Source organism: Calidris pugnax, unplaced genomic scaffold (genome assembly GCF_001431845.1).
Source record: "Calidris pugnax isolate Ruff unplaced genomic scaffold, ASM143184v1 scaffold219, whole genome shotgun sequence".
Classification (NCBI taxonomy): domain Eukaryota; kingdom Metazoa; phylum Chordata; class Aves; order Charadriiformes; family Scolopacidae; genus Calidris; species Calidris pugnax.
Window position 1 is genome coordinate 9,355,988 of NW_015094507.1, and position 19,666 is coordinate 9,375,653.

Consider the following 19,666-nt stretch of genomic DNA (forward strand, 5'->3'; position numbering starts at 1 on the left):
GGGAAGGTGACTAGTGGAAGTATTCATTAAGGAGCAAATAAGACCTTGAATTAATAATGAGCCAGTTGGTGTAAATGGACATCGTTGGAACTATGCCAGTTCAACCAGCTGAAAATCTAGCCTAATAATCTAAGTTTGAGCAAGTCAATAACCATTATAATATCTAGTTCAGAGTTACAAAGGTACTCAAAAAATGAAGCAGTTTTGAATACTCCCACACAGGTTCACTTAAGGTTGATTACTATCTGCAAAAGTGATAACTATGGAGTTGTTAATTTAAACGGTTTTTCAGTGACACTTTAGCGTGGTGTAAATGCGAGGAGAATGCCGATGCCTTGTTTCATTTTGTGCTATAGTGGCCAGTTCTTGCCCTCTGCTGAAGTCACTGTGGGCTTTGACTTTGAACTCCTTTCTTTCTTTAAGGTACTTTTCCAAACACACTCTTAAATGTGAGTCTAATTTCTGATTTTGATTTCTCCATTGTATAAAGCGAAGAGAACAGGCAGCTTGTAAAATGTGAACTTGAAGGGCTTTTGTGGTTGTTTTATGTATTACAAATAGTGTTTTACAAGCTGCTTTCTCCTGAATGAGAACAAAAGGACATGGTTTTCCATTAGTGCGTTTTTGTCTGCTGTCTTGGTTACAATGCAATTATATATGTTGTGTATATTAGACATACATATCAAAAGCAAAGTATATCCCTCAGTGATATAAAGTGAAGAAGTATGCTTAATCCTTTATTGTTCATGTATGTCTGTAGCTTTGGAAAGTATTTTTTGGAAATAGATTCTTACAGATTTTCAGCTCAGCTGTAAACTATACAGCTCTTTTTGTCGCCATGCCATATAATTACTTCATCTTTATATATAATATTTTGCTGGAAATATTACTTCTGGCACTGTAATGAGCATCTTCGTTGCCTGATACGTGCTGTGAACATTATACTGTGGACTATTAGCTGTGGTATGGCTTACTTGATTTTTAGGGTACTTAGTAGTGATTAATTAATTGCATTCCCGAAATTTGAGCATGAGCTAAGTTGTTCCAGTACTTGTCAGCGATTGCACCAGCCCAATCTTTCTTTTCCCGCTGTTTGTGTTGGAACCAGCTCTTGTGCTCTCTCTAAATATTCAGTCCCGCAGTGGATAGCTAGGCTACATCAGTCCACTCTATCTGGTACTAAACGTACAATCTGTGACCAGGAGGATCTAACACTGCATTTAACTTAGAAAACCACAAAAAAACATGGTGGACTTTTTCATCCTGAATCTGACCTGTTCTGCATAACCTCTTTTTCCTCTTTCCTGAATCACAATATAAGCAAGCCATACAATAACTATAATTAAAGCAGAAAAACACTGAGAGCTGGACTTGGAATAGCCAAAACTTTTTTTTTTCCCTATTCTCCTGATCTCTAGATATGTCAATTCATGGGACAATTGACCTAAATGTATAAAAATAGATTAGCTAGCTGCTTAGCTGGCATCTGTTTTTTTTACTGGTACACAATGGAACAAAACTGATGCCTGCTACCAGAGAGCAATTTTTTCCAGGATAATGAGGATTACAATTTAGGTCGCTACAGGAGCAGGGGTAGTGTAGTTATATGGTGCTGCCTCTGGCCGGCATTGCCTCCAGCTTTAGCACTTCATAATTTGCAGGAGACGTGATCTGCCCGCATTAAGCTGGGGGTGTGGGGGTCAGTGCATGCGAGGATATCATAGTAACTGCTGGTTGCCTTGTGAGCCGTGCTGAAGATAAGGAGGGGAAAGTGTTATAAAAGTCTGCTTGGCATCCTTTACTCCATACAGCCACCTCCCTATCCTGCTGCCAGCATCCTGCCTTTATTCCTATTGGTGGGGAAAAGAACCTGGCTTTACTTCCAGCTCAGCACCAGTGATCCCAAAAGAGGATGAAGAGGAGAAGTAGCAACATGATAAACAGCTCCATTTCAGCTGCTGGACAGATTTCCTGAAGTTGAAACTTTCTGCTGGTCTCTTAGCTTTTAGGAAAATATTTTCTTGGCTACAGAAGCATTGCAAATGTAGTGATGAAGTGCCGTGCTCACTACAGAGCACGCAAGCGGTATCGTGTAAGGGTCATGATGTCATTGCCTGTACTCCAGCAAAGCGTACATCCCGGATTCCCTTGAACCTCTTTCCTACTCCCATGCTGAAGAGAAAGCAGGACTCGCATTTGGGTTTAGGCAGAATCGAAGTAATGATAATTTATTATGCTAATAGTATCAGAGAACACCTCAGGCATGACGCAGGCGCCTAGATCTTCATAAGACCTTTGAGGCCCATTTCCGTACTGGTGATGATATTAGAGTCTGATACTCCTCTCTGTTTCCTCCTTTCAGAGCAAAACTCAATGGAATAGTCAAGTATGCAGCTTGCTGTTCTCTCACTTTGCTGTTGGAAGTGAAGTTTTAAATTGAAGCTCCAGGATTATCTGTTTCTGAACACTTACAGCTTCATGCTTCCTAGTTGGAGCTAGATTCTCACATTCGAAGATACCCAGACTGGCTTGGGTCCTCTCACTAAATACCCAAAGGGGTGTCTTTTTCTGTTCATGTCTGGCGCTGCCAGACACTACTGGCTGAGGACTTGAGGAATCTCCTTGGCTTTATACTGAGTAATGAATTCCTCACCTGGCCTCTGTATTGCAGCTTAAAATGCAAGTGACACCAAAGAACAAACTTACGCCATCTCTTTGGGCCTCAGTATCCTTGGCTCTAATGCAGCAAGTTATTTTCTTCTCTCTCTCAAGTTTTGCATCTTTTTTCTTTTTTTTTTTTTTCCGTTAGTGCCAGTTTCAAAAATACCTTCTAGCACTGACATCCATTGAGTCAGCTCTGCAGATTTCCTTGGATGCTTGTCAGAAGTTTAAAACAAAACAAATCCTTTTTTTGGTCAGATCTGCCTGTGCATTCACACTGGTGAACCCTATGGTCATTGACAAGCAAAGACCTTTAAAGCTCCAGAAATTCATCTCTTACAAGATGAACATGCTTTCCTACAAGATGAAGGTACTCACTGGATAAACTTGTCTCTGAATCAAAATTCTTCCTGCTGTTGGGAAGAGTGGTGGTAATACTGTAGTGACAATGATTGTGAGCATGTACTCCTTTTACTTAGTGTTTTAATAATGATTTTGGACCCAGCGTTGATTCTGCTTCCAGCAAAAGCCCAGTTTAAGTGGAAGTTAGCAGCAGATGCCAAGTCCTTGTTGTGGGGATGGGTCTTTTGCTCATCAGGCTCCAGCAGCAATTCTACTAAGTGCCCTGGGTACCCTTTTTAGGAGATACACACACAGAAGTGTGTCCTTTAGCCTCACACTCTGTGTGTAATGCTGTAGATGGTGTGCGTTCACAAATATGTAGCTCACAAGAAGCCACACTGATGTTGGCATAATCCACCTGCTAGGTGTCCTTAAGGTCATTTGAGAGTTGAATACTCAAAGAACTTTCCATTGTAAGATTTTCACGATGAGTAACGTGGGCTGCATGAAGGCCTACTATGAGAATACAAGCGTAAAAGTCTTCTGTGTTCTAGGGATGTGCCACCAAAAGTTGCTGTGTATTAGTGGGGACACGGGGAATCTCTTCCATTTCTCATAGGTGACAGCTCGCCATCTGCAGTTCTGTCTGTTCTTTCTCCAAAACCCATGCCACGGCAGGCGTAACAGAGGTGATGCTGTGCTTGTTAGAGCAGTCTTTAATTACTGTGTGCATGAAAGGCAATCAGGCTGCCTCCAGGGAATTTAAGCCACGTGAATGATGATCCTTGGACAACTTCCAGTCTGTAAAGGTAAATATGGACTAGCGTAGTCAAAAGTACTCGTTATAGTATGCTTTTGAGACTTGCAGTCTGCACAAATTTACACAGACATACATTGGTTTGTTGACTTTACTTCTGCACGTGTCCTGGGCTGCTGTTGAGCTGGGATTTTATGGTTGAGAGGGATGTGAAACGGCAATACCCTGCTTTGTGTATTTAGCCTAATAGCATATGAGGTGTGAGCACACCTTCTCCGGAAATTGAGAAAATGTGTAAGATGTTCCACTTCAACTGATAAACAAAATAAATACTACACGAGAATGTGCACCTTGGGCTCTGCATTCCCTGAGAGCTCCAGTGGTTGGCAAGTAGCCTCTGTCCTGTCCAAGTGAATGCAGCCAAACAGCTGAGAGGTGATAATGCTATTCTTGACTCGGAAGACTGTCACATCTCCGGTTGGAGTAGATAACTGCAATAGCAAAGGGCTGCCTTCTGGTTTAAGAACAGGTAAATGTTACTCTGGCAAAGAAGGTCTTTCACTGTGTAAGCTGTATCTTCACTTGCTCAGCTCACCAGTGAAGTTTTGCCAGCAAATTGTTTCCACTGTAGACAAGCTTAAACATGTTTGTAATTTTTAATTGTTTAAATGCTTTCCAACTGAAATGTGTCTCCACATAAATCTGTATGTCATTAATAGTTTACACAAATCTCCCTTTAAAAGGAAGAAAGGAAAATGCAGATTCGCTCGTTACAAAGCCTCTTGGCTAATAAACCATGGCAAACATCAGTAAATTTTGGTGAAGGTGAGATTAATTGTATGGTTACAGTGAAAGTGACACTTAGAGGTTATCTTACTACTAAATTTTATAAAAGTCTTATTTCTACCTTGCATGGTGTAGGCTTATCTGTGGACAAATTATGTATGACAGTTAATTATGTTTGTCTGTAAAAGACAAAACTCAGATGAAATAAAATCAAAGAATGACCATACAAATGATAATTTTGGTACCTACAGAAATACAAAGAGCACGTGTCACTTTTCACCTCATCTTCAGACCTCGCCCTCCTTTCCTTTTCTGTACTCTGAACCGTGTAGTGTATTAACTTGAGAGATGGGCTTTGACTGTTTCTTCCCTTCATATTTTGAAGTAAATAAACGATGCCTAACTCTGTCATGGACTCCTGTCATGTGACAAGTACTTCCATATTTGTAAGAAGTTGGGTTTTTTTTCCATTACTACTTGTCTGAGTTTACTAGTACTGGAAAACTAAATGAGATTTACCCTGACCTGGTGCAAGGCAGAAGGAGTGTGTGTGAACCAGATTTTGCAATAGTCCATGCTGCGTTGCACCTATTCCCATCAATGATGTAGATTGTGATAGAATATGTTCAAGCAAAATAAAAGGCAAGAAATAAGAAAAATGTAGTAAGACCAATAATGTATGTAGGAAGTCAAGACTCAAAAGAAGGCAGAGCTTTTTTCTTTTGTCTAGTGTAAGTATTCAAGCTGGGAGTTTTAGTGCAGAATAGCTGTTGCACTTTAAATTCACACTGGCTTATTGCACACAAGCCCTGGGTCTCAGCTGCAGATATTGCAGAGATTAATCTTATTAATGGAACTGCTAATTGGTGTTTGACTTCTAATTATAGTAACAATAGGCCATAAAAATCAATCCTCACCTTTACTGGGGCACATTAGGACTCTTTATCATAAAAATGATTTCCTTTGGGACTTAGTGTTCTTATTCCTATCTTCTGGAAGGCTGGCTTTCAGCGAAGGTGCAGTATCCCAACTAGCATGTGCTTTGGAAGCTTAGCTAATTAACTGGTAGAGAAAATGCATAGTCCTAAAATATTCAATATCTAAGTACATTAAGAAGTACAATGCTCTTGACAAAATTATTTGTTTGAAAGATAATAGGAAAAGTCTGCCAAAATATGAGCAGTGATGTCTTACACATTTCTTAAAGATTATAAAATTTAGTTTCCCAGTCCTCGGTAGCTTTCCCCGAGCCTTTTGTGAGAGGAAATCTTAAGCGATTATTCTAAATTATTCTATTTAGTTTTTGCTCTCCAGGATAAATCCTGTGAGATTCTCCATCTCATTTACAAGATGAGTCTCAGGAGACAAAAAGCACATACAACTTGATTACATATTCCTATTGATCATCTTCCACCCACAACAATAAAAATCAACTCCAAATACAAATCTAACAATATTACTAATTCATTACAACCAGTACTTTTCTTCATTAACTTTTTATTGTTTTCAGCATACACAGCATGTGCAAATACAGCAATTACGTGTTGAATAAGAAAAGGTCCTCTCCTTACGCTGTAGAATAAATCAAAAGGCGCTGTATTAAAGCTAATCAAAGACTCTGCAGAGATATGGGCTCAAATCTTGTTCAAAATAAGTCTGTTTAGCACTAGACAGCTGAGTGAGGTAAACTCAGAATTTACATTACAAAGGGGTTTTGTTTTGTTTTGTTTTTTAAAAAGGGAGTCATTTTCAGTATGGTGGAAAGCACGGTAGGGATGGCTTACCTTGGAGAACCCGTAACGCTGCCGGCTGTCTGTCTGTCCAGCCCAGCCTTTTCCTGGAGCTCCCTCCTCCCACCGCTTGTGAAGTGAGTACTGGACTGCCACAACACACAGCGTGGCATGCAAAACCAGAGCAGCACTGATGGAATTAATTCTGCAGTGGGTCAGGAGCAGCTGTGGGAGCAGCAAAGTCCTGCCTTCACCCTAGTGGGAACTTTTCAAAGAGGATGGGTGACCTGTGGGTGACAAGACCTACCACAGCCTTCCTGGGGCATGACATCTCCACAGACTAGAGCATTTTGCCGGAGCTGATCTTTGGTGGTTTGCTGTAAAAATCTTTCCCTTGCAACAGATCTCTGCTTGAGAATTTTCATGTTCTTAAAAAAAAAATAAAAATAAAAATTAGTATTTGTGAAGAGACATTTTCCAACCATCACCTAAGCACAGTGCAGTGCTGTGATGAAAGCACACAACAGCTCTGGGGACTGCTTATCCCCCAGAACTATGATGTCAATATGACCAATTGCTTCACAGCAAGTTCTTAAGTAACTGTATCTATGTAATTTATTTGTCCTACAGTCTCAAAATATCTCCCATGCTTTCCCATCTGCTGAAGTACCAGCTGTCCTCTTCCCAGGCACAACCTATTAACTTCTCCCTTGACAAATTTTAAAATGCAATTATGCAGTTTCTATACAAATTTCTGTAATACTTGGAAAATTGTAGCAATATGAAGTTAAGTATTACAAGGCTTACTGTACCAATTAATTTATTTTCTTAATATGATTCAGTCAGTACTCAGCTATAATGTAAGTGAAGATACTACAAAATTTTTTATCTGCTGGCATGGAGTTGAGGATAAGATCTTCATTATACTCCACAAGTATATATGTATAGACAAACATGTACTGATCTTTGGCATATTTGGATACCTGTGGGGAATATGTTGTTTCTATGGCAGTAATGGATTGTTTTGGGGTTGAGTATAAATAAGAGTGGGCCTGACTGCTAATGAATGAGGCCCTCCTGACACAGAAAGTATCTTTTTTTTTGCTTCATGAGACTTTATAAAGACTATACAACTCTTCCACTTGAAATAGTGGCATGTTCTGGACCCTGATCGCATTATAAGTTAAGTGAATGAATATTTCTATCACTTCACTCATATTCACGTGGAACTTGACAGCTCTGAGATGCTTCTGAAGCAAACAATAATTAAAAAAAAAAAACAAAAACCAAACAGCATATTATTGCGGGTGGTGTAGACAGAGTGTTGTGTTCCTAGAAAGGAGAAGCCTGGTTATCTGTAATATATTCCAATATAAAGGTGGGCACATGAGTACATACACCAAGCTTCTGATCAGCACTGACAGCACGATTATGGAATATGTTCAGTGCACGTGAGATTTTGGGAGCCTGATTGCCCAACTCTTGAGGTCCATTAATCTGTAGTTGTAGTTTTTAATTTTTCCAAAGACTTGGCCAAATTTATGGAATTTCTTGTGGAGAGAGCAGATACAGCCAAATAAATTATACATCTAATATTTCCAGAAAGAGAAGAAACATAAGAAAGCTTCAGATACTGTAAAATATTTCTGATTTCCTTCTTACAATTGTTATGTTTCATGAAACCAAGGTTCTGTGGAAAGCTTGCTTCAGTCTCTTGTAGCTGAAATGTCATTCTGGGTTCTATGCAACAAAACCAGTACACAAAGTGCAGGTAAATTAATGTGCTGTTGATATGTCAGCAGTTGAATTTTAGCAGAACTACAGTAGTAGCTGCGATCAATAACTGATCTTATTTTGTGGACTCAGGTAGGAATTCTGCAGAAATTAAGTTTGAAGGAGGTTTATTAGCATGTAGCTGTCTCTCCACCATCACTCACTTGGGGTTAATGTTGCTTGAATTGGTTGATGTCATTTTACCCCTTATTAAAATGTATAGATTGAATCATTCTGGGATGAAAGGACCAAAAAAATGAAAGCATGAGGTTTCAGATACCTTATAGGACTGATGTAAATAAGGTAAAAATAGATGGAAATTATGCCAATGGTATAACAGTAGGTAGGTTTTTTCATCAAAAGCCACATTTTCTCAATATCACACGGCGGTCCATTTGCATAAAATATATACTAATAATAATGATAAAACTTTGCAGACGTCAACAGCACCAAATGCTTGTTACTATGCTGATATGGTCCCAGAAGCAGCAGTCGTTGCCTTGCTCCAAAAGGTTTATTATCCTTTCCCTGCTGGCAATTCTGTCAACACACCTGGTGTAAGGGGCAAGGTCTCGGAGAAGTCTGCCGTCTCCCTTTAGCTATTAGTCTCGTTCCTTGTATGCGGCAGGCAATATCCATCTGCTGCACACTTCTGCTTCGCGGAAAGCAAAAACATTCCTATAATAAACCACTTTAATATATGGTATTAATGTCCCTATCCAATTCTGAACATTGAAAGTTCAGGAGGGGAGAAGAGAGCAGGTGTGATAACCACACTTTTAATTGCTGACTAACATAAATGCAGTTACAGCTGTTCAGAATAAGGCAGGTTTCCTTGATAGTATGAAGTATCTGTGGTTGTGCAAGCAGTGTACATTTTTGATTTTTTTTTTTGTCTTCTGCTAGTTGGATATTTATTGATAGTTCAGAATATACAGTATGTTTTATGTAAGCATGATTAAAAAAACACATATATTTTAATATACATAAAATAAAACCCAACCCTATCTGGTACACTGTATTCTGGTGATTCACATTTTATTTTTTAATGCCTTTTTCCTGTGCAGTTAGACACATGAACAATCTATTCTCTTAACAGGAATGCTCATTTATCAGGTGTTCGTTCTTCACTGCATAAAAAAGGTTACCTTCTTTTCTCTCGCATAAAAAGGTTCTGTGTATTTCAAGTGTCATTAGTAGCAGAGCTTTAATGTCAAGGTTACTGCACCTTAACTTTCAGCTACATTGAATACAATTATAGACAAACTCTTCAGAGATATTTCAGAGAAGCACTTGCAGTGATAAGTCATGCTGGCGGTCTCTCCATAGCTGACAGTCCACAGTAATGGGAATTTCTGTTATGTTGGTTCAAACTGTCTCCCATCGTCATTGCAAATAAAATGATAGCTGAGCTTCAAAGTCGTGGAGGGCTGAGAAACAACTTACATAAGGTAAAAGAAAGTGTGGTCATAAAATTAATTGTTAGTAGCCTGTTTCTTCCATTTACCTCAACGTGAGACCTTTTATTTCCCTTCATATTCTTGCAGTTGGTTTTAGTGCAAATATTTAAATATTTAATATTTAAATAAAACACCGAATAGTCAAAACGTTTTTTAAACCATGATGTGAAATTTGTTATGGAATAGATGCACGAGAGATAACAGGAGGATGCTTGTTGTGGAGGGCCTGAAGTCTTGGTAATCCTGTGTGGATGGGCATCCTGTGTGGCGCCCAGTTGTTCTGTAAGCAGCCTGGCTGACACAGCTGCTGCTATAAGGGAAGGAATTTCGATTGTTTCCATAACAAAATATGTGATTTTCTCCATCATTGTGTTCCTTTTGATACCTGCTTTGGTGACAGCACTGTCATCTAATCCACAAATTAATCCTTTAGTTCATACCTCATCTTTTGAGATTTTTATCGACGTATATTCAGTTCTTACTGTCTTTCCTTGTATTCTATATCCTACCATCCCATTTTTTCCAAGGCCATGCTACAGCAGCTGTTGCCAAAGCTTTTGATCACCTCCTGTCTTGCCTTTCTTAGACTCCTGTTTATGCCACCTGCAACTTGCTCACTTCAGTAACCCAAAAAGATGACCTTTATGCTAGATCCATTTTAAACTCTTCTGTTGGCTTCAATTGGATTCCCAGACTGGAGATGTGCTGTTAACACTGCTCCGTATACTCTGGCCACTAAGTATTCACCCAGGCTTGGCTCCCTCAGGAATTTGAAAGGATGCAAATCCCCAGCACTTCTCTGCCTGAATTTCCAGGAAAAACCCTCTTTGCACAGGGATATAGGATGTCGAGGTCAGGAATGCCCAAATGGGTAATGTTGTTTCCCTCCCAGTAACTTCATGGAGCAGGAACTGGAGTCCAGGTGTCCCACCTTTCTCTTCCATAATCTCCTGGAGAATGACTGATTATTTTTTTTTCACTCTCTTGCCATCTGGCAGAATGAATAATTCAGCATTTTGTGTAACGGCAGAATAGCTCAGCAGGAGTGGCCGGGGAAGGAGGTGTAAGGACACGCTGGTCTTGTGAGCCGTCTGGTAGCCCAGTGCAGGACCCAGGTTTCCGAGAGATGCTCTGCATGCTTCAGAAGAGGAGCTTGGGCTGAAAAGCCAGTTCTCTGCAGTCGTGTTGTCAGGTGGCATGTCCTCCCGCTCTCTCGCAGTTTTTTGACTTCCAAATGCTGGCTGTCACTTGGAGTTTGGGGGACATCGGCGTGTTTTTAAGCGATAAACATATCCTTGCTTGTGCTGACAAATATTCACATTTGCCCCATTACATCTTTTCACCAATGTATCTCCTATAAACACGGAAAGGCAGGAAAATAAATGTCTCCAACAGTCATTTTCTAGTTGGAAGTCAACATACGCAGCTGAGTAGAAAGGTACTTTAAATCATATCTTATAGGTGTTTTCTCAGCTATGGCACTCTAGTTATTTGAGACAACTGTTTTTCCAACCTGCTGTGAAGGATCAGTTGCCTTTTGGACACAAATATTTCTGTGCTGCTAAAGCAGAAAATTGAAAAGCAGATGAGAAAGTTCAAAGCCAAGGCTGAAAGTTCAGTTTCAACTTCTAGTTTTAAGACTTTTGTCACTTTGTGTCACAACCTAACAGTTGTTTTCACTTAGTGTTATTAATGAAATAATATAGAGTTTGCTCATTTAAAATAGGCTATCTTTCTTCTCTGCAAATGACAGTGAATTTCATTCTTTTTAGTATCCTGTGTTAGATAATAGTTGAGGGAATAATAGATTCTAGGGACCTTTGATCCACCATTACTGTAAAATAAAAATACAACTTAATTTTTTTTTCCCTCTGACCATAATGATTTTAACCTTGTGTATTAATTTGAATGGGCTTGTGGGGGCAGAGTCTTAAATGAGACACAAATGAAGGAAAAATTGCTAATGCTGCCACTGTATATCTAATGAGCACTGTGTAATAAACCATAACCTCTTCAACATTTCTGTGGAAAATGGTGTGATTATTTTGGATGGCTGGCCCTTTGTGTATGGCTCATTACCATCTGGCATAATGTGTATTGATATAGCCTGTAATTGTCAACTCTTATTTGACATGCTGCCTTTAATAAATGTGACTTGCATGGCTAGAACCCCCTAATGGTTATATGGAAAACTGTAATTAAAGAAAATATGTATACTTAGGTAAAACACACACCCTTATATACATAAAATAATTTTGTAGATGGTCTCTGTTTATCTCCTGGTCTTTGTGGGAATGCTTGTATGTATTCCCAGGTTAGTACGGTGTCAAATACGTTGCATTTCCAATGTAGATACCTAAATGTGTAAAGGCAGACGTGCATCCTGAATGTAAGTTGTCTTCTCTTACAAAACTTGCTTAAAATGAATTTTGAAATGCTTATTCTCTACGTGCATTAAGATAGAATTAAATTCATTATACCTGTGGTTTCCAGCCTGCTGGTGACTTTGGGTGCTCCTGTCCTGGGAATGGGAGGTGACGGTAATGGGCAAAGTGGCTTCGGGTTTGATGTGTCTCCTGAATAACGTGTCTGAAATAAATGTATTCGGAAATACCATTGCTGAAAGCATCTCTACCTCCTTAAAAGAAAATGGGCTGCTGGCCAATAATAAGTTTTCAGATACAGGGACCAACATTAACTGTTGCCAAATCTGAGTTGTCTTTTGTTTATTTTCTGAAAAGTTTCCTTCCCTTGGCTTTGTGGTTCATTAATAACTAAGAGACATCATTTTACTAGTCAGATTGGCTTGCAATACAAAATACACCATGGGATTTCCCCAACTTTAATCAGGTCCAATACTTGTGCTTAAATAGATTTCATCACATACTGTCTTCATTTGTTGTCTTCAAGTGCCATTGTTAGAGAATCCATCATTGCTCTTTGTAACAGATTTTGGCAAGTGCCTTCACCTTAGTTCTCTCTGGATGTGCTTAGGTTCAAGCTACTGGATCTTATTTTATCTTTGCTTGATAATTTGAGTGTTTTCTTCTCTTGATTTTTTTTTTTTTCCCCCTGTAGTGTAGATACTTAAACCTTCTTTAAATCACCATGACTGAGTCAATCTATGGATTCAATATCAGCCTTCTCTACATTAAACAGGTTTAATTTCTCACTTTCTGTGTTTTATCTTCCTCTGATCATTAGCGTGACTCTTCTCTAAACCTTTTCCTCCTTTGCCAAATTCTTCCTGAATTAAGTTTACCAGTAATTATTTTTGCTGGCATTGGAAACCCAGGGTTCACAGAAACACTACTTTTGCTGATATTCCTCCCGTAAATCACCAATGGATCTGGTTAGCTTTTTTGACCACAGTTGTATCCCGTATTTTAACTGATTATTTGGGATGATCTGTTCCTTCATCTTCCTTCCACCTTTTTCCGAACCGTCAGTGCTTTCTTCCTGAAAGAGTCACTAGTCCTGTATGTGTATGGTCCACTTCCTGTAATTCTAGCTGAGATCTTTTCACTTACCTTTTTTTCCAACGTGTATTTTTTCCTTGAGTAAAGCATATTGAGCCAGCTCAATGGACTCTGTGTTGAGGATAATTCATTCTCTTTGCTGTTTATCAGCTATGTCTTTCCTTTTCTGTTGCCTTCCCTCCAGAGTGCAAGCTCTCCGGACCTACTGACCATAAAATCTTAACTACCCCTGCTGTTCATAAGCATTATCATTCACTACTCAGCTAGAAGGTATTTCTATCTGTGTAAATATATTGCTTAAAAACATAACAGGCTTTATAAAGTCCTTTGCCTTTGTTATGTTTATGCCCACCCTTACCTAATGGACTGATGCAGTTCTTAAAATTCTTTCTGGCTTTGAGGATTTTTTAGTATATCCTTTTAAAATTACCTTTGCTCAGCTTTCTGTCCATCTCTGTGTTTTCTTGTTTATTCCTTTATCAATCTTCTTGCTTGCCTAGTTTCTCTTATTTGCATTTTTTGCTATCAGTTTTCCCATTTATTTGAGCTAGAGAGGGAAGGAATTATAGCTGGTTTCGTTGTCTAAGCCACAATTTTTGTGCTCTTTGTTTTGTTTTTATTCAGCTTAGTCTTTAAATGGGAAATTGTGGCTATTTGGTCATACAGCAAAGTATTCCCGAATAGTTTCCAAAAAGTACTCACATTTTTCTGATTAATTTATCTAAATTATTCAACTTGTTTTATAATTGAAAATATTGCTTATGTATAATATTATATGCTTCTGAATATTATATATCATATTTATAAAGAATGTTTGTATACTGCTATGGTTTTGATTATATTGTGTTTGTAAAACAAATATATTGAGATGATGTTTACTTGTACCTACATTTTTTGTTCTGATATGAACTATTTGTAGCAAAGTAAATTTTTAATAGCCAATTCAAGTTGAATGCAACATTTTTGAGGTAGCAAATTTTCTTTTAGATATTCAAGAGAATGACAGTACATTACATTGCTGATATACATTATTCGGAGTATTCAGTATCAGCATCATTATTTACAAAATGAAAGAAGTAACTCTTTAAAGAAGTAAACATCTTAGCTCTTGCTATGACTTAATGTAATACTTGATATGGTCTACATAGCTGTTAATATAATCTGTAGCAAACACCAACTAGAATTTAAACTTGTCTTTTATTTATTAGAAGTTTAAGTCATGATAATTGCCTTATAAAAGGACAATATTGCATTTGTCAGCTTTACTTTATTTTGGAGACGTGAATCTTCCCATAGAGATAACCAGCGATTTTAAAATGGGAATTATGGTATGTGGTTTTAAAAATGCCAAATTTTAATAAACTTGACAATATGCTTATAAATGAGTAGTTCCACTTTTTATTCCCTGATTTCTTAGCATCAGTGTTCAAGTAATCCAATAAATCTCATTTTCCAGATATCTTAATAATTTTTTTCTTTACATCTTCAGGAATATTCTTGGGTTTTTTCCCTCTGGTTTGATTAGTTAGCTTAAGCTACACAGCCCTCCTATTAAAAAACCAAACCAAACCCAAAAGAACCCACAAACCCCATAAAACCTAAACCATAAAGCCACTTTTTTTCTTTAACAATACTTACATAACTACTGGCTTTTCTAGAGTCTACTTCTTCTTTCTAAGCAGCATAGAAAGGGTCTATAGGAAAAAGAAAAGTAATGAATGTCTCCCTCTTTGACACTTTCTAGTGCTTATGAAATCTACAGTAAGGGAAATAAGATGTGAAGCTATTTAAGCTTCTCATATCCTTGTCTACGGGGCTTTAAAAACATACCTCAGCTTGCTACTCCTCCTCATATCTGGCTTGAGCAATGCAAATATTCTTTTAATACCTGTCCCTTGCTGAATGGCCTTTGCATCCTTCTCACTATAAAAGCCCTACTATGACAAGAACTGTCTTTATGGCGAGTTTCTCTGGTTTCTTACCTTGTCAGTGCAGCCTGCCTGCTCCTCATCTGTTCACTCAGCTGGATTGTCACTGATTTTCTAGGTCTTGCAATGATGAGATACTTTTCACTGTGCAGGCTTCCTCTTGATGTTCTCTTCTTTATTGGTCCCAGCCTGCATGTCTGCCTCCCAAGTCCTGGAAAACAGCAGTTTGACTTAGTGATTCTGGTGGTATTCTTCTGATGGCTTCTCTGAATAACTTTTTTTTTTTTTTCCCAAACTGAACGTGGGGTAGTGATTCATACCAGCTCTTTGCCTAGATTCTCTTCCCTGCTTCCCAGAATTGATACTTTTGCTTCCAGGCTGGGAATATTTATTCTTTTAGCCTGGGCACTTTGGAAGGTGGATTGCTGCGCTGGTGCCATCCAGCACAAGAAAAATGCGCTGTGCTGTAGTCTGTGATCACTGTTACTTTGCTAGACACTGGTACCAAATATAGGAGTAAGCCAGACAGAGCCTTCAGACTCTGTAGTTCACCACTTGGGGCTTCGTTTTGCCTGGAGATGCTGCGGTTTCAGTGTAGGCAGCTGACTCCAAGGCTTGAGGGCTCCTAGCTACACTGGAGTGATGCGGTGGTGGCCCTCTTTCATGGAATTGTCGGAGTTGGAAGGGAGCTCTAGAGACCATCCAGTCCCACTCCCCTGCCAAAGCAGGGCTGCCCAGAGCATATCACTCCGGGCTGCATCCAGGCAGGGCTTGAAAATCTCCAGAGAAGGGGAGACACCCTCCCTGGGCAGCCTGTTCCAGGGCTCTGTCACCCTCACCAGAAAGAAGTTCTTCCTCATATTTGAGTGGAACTTCCCATGTTCCAGCTTGTGCCCGTTGCCCCTCGTCCTGTCACCGGGAACCACTGAAAAGAGTCCGGCTCCATCCTCCTTCAGCCCACTTTCACATCAGTGGCACTAGTTGGAAACTGATACAAATTGGTTAAGTTTCACGTTGCTGTCTGGAGTGCAAAGGGTGAATTGATGGTTCTGTGATAAACCTAAATTAATTAGTAGTGAAGTTGAGACTGCCAGAACCCTTCTTCATAATTCCTACATCAAGAGAAGGAACAGGACCCTGACTTCAAGTGCCCCTCTCCCCCGCTGCCGGCCACCTGCAATGCTTAGGGAAACTGACTTGCTGAATTCAAGTGAGCGTACGCCCACTAAAAATCAGAAAACATTTTCAAATCCTATCATGGGCTGAGGGGAGAGCTTACTATGACAAATTAAGGGGAAAAGAAGTTAAGCAATATTCAGTGGTGGGGGATATAAACAAAAATGTAAGATCTTTTCAAGAATAAAGAAGGAAAAATACATGAAGGAGTATGGGTAGAATGTTTACTTGAAAAACTTTGTGATGCTAGGAAGGGAAGGAGATAAAAGAAGTAAGATATGTAGACAGTTTAAAAATAAATTGATTGACAGGGATGCAATTAAACAGCATACTCAATAAACTTCATAGAATTGTTGTCTTTCAATTTTGCTTATCCCTCGAGTGGAAGGTGCCCCTACAGTGGCTTAGTGACCAAGAGAGGAGGAACTATGGAAGCCTTAGTCTCTGACCTTGTTAAAGGATAACAGTGGGTAGATATTTTCTGCTGGATAACAGCTACACGAGTCATGATCATGCAATGAGTAATTGGTGCAGTGCTTAAGTCTGCTGCTTTATCGTGAACATTTTTGCTGTTAGTGAAACCACAGCGCCTACCATACATGGTGACTAGTTTAAACACCTTCCCCACCCGTTAATTTCTTGTAGAAAAGATCATATACAGAAGATGAGAATGAGAGTTCCCATCACCATGATGCTATTTGTTGCTCACTATATAGTGTTCCTTTAGTCCTGGTTTTATTAATGATGGTGTTGACTTTGACAGGTGAATGGAAAAAAGAACTGCAAAAATCCCAGCCCTTTCTTGCTGTGTAACTGAGTGGGGCATCACAATGACCACAACAGACAGCATGAACCTGAATTTAGCGTATGTACCTACTTGTCTTTCCAAAGGTTCTTTCTGTACATTGGTCACAAAATAAGTAAAATCAAATACCACGTTCTGCCCAAACACATTGTCAGCACTTAAGATTATTACTTTAATTCTTTAGTTAATTTTCCACTGAAGAACTATTTCATTTTTCAGATTCATAAGTGTATATATAGATTATTATAGTTGTCACCAAAATTCAGTGGATGCTGGTATTTTTTACATATTTATGTTTTTTTAAATCCTAAATGTAAGGCTTTACGATTGATTACAAATTAATTCTTTGTGTATTGAAGGGAAACTAATGGAATGACAGTCACAGAGAAAATGTTCAAATCTTGGGCGTATACTGTTAGTCATTTCAAATGTTTAATGATAAGAGTTCCTAAAGAATTTTTGATCTATCAGTTCCATTGTCTTTGTTCATTGGAGTTACTTCTATTGCTGAAAATTTCAGGATATGGATTTTAGTGGGTAATTTAAGTCTTTGGTCTATTTCTGTGAAATAGAATGTCTACTATTAACATTTGAAATTATTAAATGGTTCTTTGCATAACCTATCATTCATTGAGAGGGTCAGTATATTTCTGACAGTTATTTGATAATATAAAAAAAACTGACTCAAGTTTTCTTGCTGTTACTGAGAGCTTGAGTTTCCATCGCAAATACTGCAGAGGAGTTTTTCAGCTGAAGTACTCTTTTGTTCACAGCAATACAATTGCACTGTTTAATGTTTCTATTTTATCATATGTTTTGCAAAGTGCTATTATTTCTTTTTAGGATAGGATTTGAAATTAGGGACTGAAGTCACTTACAAGAACTTTTAAAGAGATTGTACTGGCTAATGTTTCATTCCTGCAAGTCCTTAAAGATAATGCAAACAACAAAGAAGATATTCATGATGCCAGGAAGAAACACTGTAAAATTAATTTTAAGGAGTTGCATAGGAGATTTGCTATCAAAACCTATTTTGTTTCCACAGACTTTTGTTTCAATATTTTGCCAGTCCCCCTTACCATTTCATATAGTCTTGTGTAGGCTTTAAATTTTGTGTTGAATTCTGCCTGAGATGTTCATCTCCATAAAAAGACCATTAGTAACAGCGATACTGTGATGAGGCAGACTCCCAGGCATACAAATAGGAAATTTTAATCCAAAATGAAATTGTGAAATGCGCTTTTTGAGATTGAAGCGTATTTACAAAGTTTCTCAATTAGTTCTGTATTTTTATCTGTAGATGTGGTGGCTGTATGAGTGTGGGGTTTCTACAAAACCTGTTTTCCTTACTTTGGCGTTGCAGCAGCAGGATGTTGCAGCTACTGCATTAGTTTATAAGGGCAGATCTAAAAGATTTCTTGAAGTATTCTCAGCAGTTTATCAAAGTTCACCAAAACATATTTGAATGTCAAGGATCAGTGTGACTTCATTGGGAGAGAGGAGCAAGGAGGAAGAATAGAAATTGCACTTGTTTTGTTTGTTGCAGGATGCCTATATTACTCAATTTTACATTTCTCTAGTGTCTTCCTGCAAGCTGGTGTTTCACAGTCCTAGAGTCAATATAGCTCCAATTGACCTTGCTGAAGAGTTTTTTAATTACTCATGAAGTTAGTGTTTTCTTTGTACTTTCCAGGATGACATTTACAGTTTAAGGAACTCATAACCTAAGGGATACTTTATAGCAAGCATTTTACAGAGATTTAGGTTAGTTACACTGGTACTGAACTTGCAGGAACAAGAAGTTAAGAGCAGAAAAACAAGAGATGACTTAGGTGCTGCTCTCTTTTACGCACCACAGGCAAGAAAAGTCTGTAAATTTATATTTTTTGTAAAGTAGAGAAAAAAAAAAGAAAAGCGGCAAGAACAAGTCTGGAGGATCTTATCAAAGACTTGAAGAAGGGGGAAAAGTATTCACTGAAGTCGTACATAATAATTGGCTTGAAATGGTAATGAGCCAATATGTCCTGTTTACAGGCTGCCCAAAGATGTTGTGGAGTCTCCATCCTTGGAGATATTCAAAAGCCGGCTGGACATGGTGCTGGGCAACTGTCTCTAGTTGGCCCTGCTTTAGCAGGGGTGTTGGATCAGATGGCCTCCAGAGGTCCCTTCCAGCCTCAACGATTCTGGGATTCTCTTATTTGAGAGGGTAGAAGGCGGAAGAGCTGTGTTTCACAATTAATTCTGCCTTAAATAATGCACCTAACAGCGGAACTTGTGCCTGCTTGACTATGACCCACCAAACCTTTTTAGTAAGGTCTCCCTGGTACTGTCCAAGCTCCTGTACCACTCTCTTGGGAATGACATTACTGCACGTAGGTTGATTTTTGGAAAGGGAGAAAGGAAAGGAGATTAAGGGATGTGTGGAGCTCAAAATGATGTCATCTCTTGAAGCATGATGTCTGTACATGGAGTCTCCAGGGCAGTTGGTGATGGTTTGCAGGGAGTTGTTGCTTCAGTGGTGAAGGCCGTGAAAGACAGATGGAAGGATGTTGGCATTTGGTGAAAAAGCATTCTTTATTCTTAGCCTGCTTACATTTGGAGACTTCACGTGTTTTAAAAATGTTGGCTATTTTCTCCATACTACCTTGCTATGTAAGTAATTCTTGTGGGAACAGCTTCTTTATTGTGTGAACCCAGGCTCTGGAGCAAGAACAGGATGGAAGCAGTAGGAATTTGTACTCCCGTTGCCCTGTTTTTTCTGCTTTTGTA

At 38.8% G+C, this 19,666-nt stretch overlaps 1 protein-coding gene across 2 annotated transcripts in view; it reads left to right on the forward strand.

The window, feature by feature from the left end:
* PDSS2 (prenyl (decaprenyl) diphosphate synthase, subunit 2) overlaps positions 1 to 19,666 on the forward strand; it is a 118,592-nt gene that overhangs the window by 51,493 nt on the left and 47,433 nt on the right. The window lies entirely within an intron of this gene.